This window comes from Zea mays, chromosome 2 (genome assembly GCF_902167145.1).
Source record: "Zea mays cultivar B73 chromosome 2, Zm-B73-REFERENCE-NAM-5.0, whole genome shotgun sequence".
Classification (NCBI taxonomy): domain Eukaryota; kingdom Viridiplantae; phylum Streptophyta; class Magnoliopsida; order Poales; family Poaceae; genus Zea; species Zea mays.
In genome coordinates, this window is record NC_050097.1 from 176,226,627 (window position 1) to 176,231,082 (window position 4,456).

The following is a 4,456-nucleotide window of genomic DNA, read 5'->3' on the forward strand; positions in this document are numbered from 1 at the left end:
CGTTCGGATAAGTGATTCTGCGGACCGAACAAGTCTTCTCGTTCGGAAGCTCTTCTGCCGGAGCGATTCTTCGAGCCTTCCCGACTGCGTCGGTAACAGAACCCCAAGGACGGGTAAGAGTGCGCGTAAGCGGCAAGGCTGACCGAGCCGAGGGACTCCTACGCCTCCGGGATACGGATACCTCACTCATCACCTTCCGCGAGAAGCAACTCTCGCTCGCACAAACATTTCTGTTACCAATAAAAAGTCCAGATACTCGAAGCAAGAGGAAAAGAGACGCAGCTTTACAACACGGCGAGGGTGTGTTTTGGCCTCGGCGGCCGTAGAAAACACATGCTACAAGACAATCCGATCCTGCAGGCTCGGGTCTTAACGCTGGAAAGGAGCAACAGCACCCTCGGCATCGACAACACCTTCGGCGAGGTCCGACCTAGCCTCGGACGGCGACGCGGTCCGAGGATCTCCACTCTGAAGGACGACGTCATCGCCACGCCCGGGCCATCGCTGCCAGGGTCTTCTCGGGAATCCGGCCCGAGCAGGCGGCTCGGCCGGTCACCCCGGGGCCTCGGCCAGCTGTCCTCCAAGGACGCCAGCCCGGCCCGAGGCCTCGGCTGGTCAATTCCGGCGTCGGTCCCGCTAACGGACGACCCGGCCAGGCTCCGGCCAACCAGGTTTTTCTTTTCGAGCCAACTCCGCCTCTGTTCATGTTGACACCGCTACCCCTGGCCTCGGCTCATCGGAGAGCGGTCGAGAGGTTCCTTTAACTAAGCTAGAGAAGCCTCGGACAACAAGGCCGACCGAGCCGAGGGACTCCTACGCCTCCGGGATACGGATACCTCACTCGTCACCTTTACATGGGGCGACTCACGCTTGGTGAAGCGGTTCAGACAACCAACAGGCGAGTCTTAGTGCTCGAAAATGAGGAAAAAACACGGCTCCGTGCCAAAAAATACATACATGTTTAGGCCCCGACAGCCACAATGAACAAAAACACTGGCGTTCAAAGTGCCATTACAAACGGAACTCCGGTTCCACCTCCGCAGGTACGAACAACCCCACTCGACGGGGGGGGGGGGGGGCTGCGGAGCAACAGAAGACCGACGAACGGCGCGCCGTCGCCCGCTCCAGCAGCGGCGACGACGACGACTTCTGCTCCGGGGGGCCGAACAGCGGCAGCGATGACCTCAGGGCGGATGCTGCTGCCAGGAGGCCCCCGCCCGTGCCCAAACTCGTGAGGCAAGGACGGGCAGAAGGCCGTAGAGTTGGAGGTCGGCCCGTGGGCGGCCCGGGCTATCCCATCGGCGGAAGAACCTCTTCCAGCTGCCGTGGCGGAAGCCGGCGCCGAGAACGGCTCCGAAGCCACTCGGGTCCGAGAGCCAGGCACGCTGCAGCTGCCGGCGCCACGGACGACAGCCGCCCTTCCCCCCGATCACTGAGGGAAGGAGCGGGCCACCACCCACGCAGGGGCCGACCCCAACTCGGCACACTCCCCTCCCCAGCCCTGGTGATGAAAATCCTTGAGGCTGAGGGAGGGGCAGAGGCCGCAGCCTGACTCGCTTTCCCCCACCATCAAACTGGAGGTCACCGTCTTGGGTGACCGCCAGCGGGGGGGTGCAGCCGGGCTGCATGATGAAAATCCTTGAAGTCGAACGATGGCTGAAAGGTACCAAATCCCACGGAGTTGCGTTCCTCCAACGATGAGGCGGAAAGACGGCGGGTATCCCCCATCCGGAGGCTTGGAAGGTGGAAAGACATGATGCATAAGGGAGCGCGAAGAAGTGGTCGCCTTCCAAGGGGGTCACCCTCCTTTTAAAGGTGACTCTCCCTACTGGCGTCCCCAGCCGTCGCGGGCTGATTCTTCTCCAACACGCTCCAAGGTCCTCCCCCTATGGCGCGGGGGTTGGGTCCCACACGTCATGCGAGCCGGCTCAGAGCAGAAGAAGCCAAACCGCCGCGCGCGGTGCGTACAACCGCCCAGCGGTTACAAGCGACTCTCCGCTTTTGCCCAGACCAACGGGCGAAAGGGGCGGGCAGCCATGCAGGCGGCATGCAACCGCGCCAAGTGGGCGCACTTCTCCGACTCCCAACACGCCCAGCATGGAGGCCCAGGCCCACGCGTCATGCAACCGGCGCGCCGAATGCTTCGTGCATGCAACAGCACCGCCACTTGCGCCACTGCCGCGCCTCCTCGACTGCGGAACCAATACCATGACTCGAGGCGACCCAGCGCACGACCCAGCAGCGCCAGCCTGGCGCGGCGGTCAATGCGGCCAAAAATGGGCCGGCAGTAATGGCGATGGCAGGCGGGCAGGAGCAGCGGCCACGTCGTCAGCCAAGCTCATGTCCCGTCCGGGGGCAGCGAGAGAACCCACTCTCACGGCGTGAAGACAACGCGCCCGTGATCCGTTCCTCGAACGGCCCGCGCACGCGCAACGGCTGCCCCGCCAACCACTCTCCCCGTCGCATTAACTCCGCGGCGGGACAGGCGGCGCCTCTGGCAGGAGAGGCGGACGACGCTTCGCCTTCGCCATAATGACCGCGTCAAAAAAGGTACGCCACGTCGTTCGATTTCGTATCCTTTTCCTTTTTCCCTCTTTCTCTCTCTTGCAACAGGGACCGGGAAAGGGGGATACCCCGAAAAGGATCCTTCCCCGAGAAGGAACCAGGCTCCGAGCCCCCCTACTGATCAGAGGTTCGAAGGCTGGCCCCCCGGAAGGATTCGACAGCCGCCTCAGATCGCGTGGGCCTTACACCCACTACTGGTCAGAGGTTCAAAGGCCAGCCCCTCGGAAGGGTTCCACGGCCGCCTCAGGCTACTCGGGCTCCGCGCCCATTACTGATCAGGGGTTCGAAGGCTAGCCCCCGAAGGGTTCACAGCCGCCTCAGACGCCGAGCGAGGGATGACCATGGGTACGTTCGATACATAACCAAGGCTCGGGCTACGCTCCCGAGGTACCCTAGGACATTTCTGAGACCAGCGGGAACGATCTTGTAACGGAATCCCATCAGAGGGAGGCATCGAGCCCTCGGACCCCGTCACCAGGGGACCGGGTCCGGCAGATCACCCGCAGGTACTTTTGGGCGTGCCTCTGGGCCCCTAGCCGACCCCTAACGAACGGGGCACGGATGTCCACTTGGATTACCCGCTTGCAGCTCACCGGAGACACCATGTTCGGTGCCCATCGAGGGCAACATGGCGCTTTCCCCCCCTCCTCCTTGTGGAAAGGCGACGCAGGGGCGTATGTAAAAAAGCCGAGTCTGTCCCTGATCGCCCTCTCGCCCTGTGCAGAGGCTCGGGGGCTGCTCTCGCAAACCCGGCTCCGGCCGAACCGTTGACAGCGTCAACATACCAGCCCGAGAACTTGGGACCCGACCGTACACCCGGGCTACGGCCAGCTCGCCTGAGGGAACGACCAGACCAGCCGAAGCATTACGCGAGGCATTAAGACCTCGAAGGAGTGAAACCACTCCTCCGAGGCCTCGGGGGCAACACCCGGCGGGTGCGCTCGCGCACACCCACCGGAACAAAATTCAACCGAGAAAGGCTGGTCCCCTTGCAAAAAAGTGCGACGAAAGCCTCCAAGCGAGTGCTAACACTCCCTTCGAGGCTCGGGGGCTACTGTCGGGGACCATAATTAGGGGTACCCTCAAGGCTCCTAATTCTCAGCTGGTAACCCCCATCAGCACAAAGCTACAAAGGCCTGATGGGTGCGATTAAGTCAGGGATCAGTCCATTCGAGGGACTCGATCACGCCTCGCCCGAGCCTAGCCTCGGACAAGGGCAGCCGACCCCGGAGGATCTCCGTCTCGCCCGAGGCCCCCCTCCAGCGGCGAGTGTGTTCCCGGCTCGCCCGAGGCCCTGTCTTCGCCAAGAAGCAACCCCGACCAAATCGCCGCACCGACCGACCAAGTTGCAGGAGCATTTAATGCAAAGGTGGTCCGACACCCTTATCCTGACGCGCGCCCCCCAGCCGGCAGAGCCGAAGTGACCGCCGCCACTTCGCCGCTCCACTGACCGGCCTGACAGAAGGACAGCGCCGCCTGCTCCACTCCGACTGCAGTGCTACTTGACAGAAGGAGACTGACAGGCAGTCAGGCCCGGCCTAAGGCGCCATCAGAAACTCCGCTCCGCCCGACCCAGGGCTCGGACTCGGGCTAAGTCCCGGAAGACGACGAACTCCGCCCGACCCAGGGCTCGGACTCGGGCTAAAGTCCCGGAAGACAGCGAACTCCGCTCCGCCCGACCCAGGGCTCGGACTCAGGCTAAGTCCCGGAAGACGACGAACTCCGCCCGACCCAGGGCTCGGACTCGGGCTAAAGTCCCGGAAGACGGCGAACTCCGCTCCGCCCGACCCAGGGCTCGGACTCGGGCTAAAGTCCCGGAAGACGGCGAACTCCGCTCCGCCCGACCCAGGGCTCGGACTTGGGCTCAGCCCCAGAAGACGACGAACTCCGC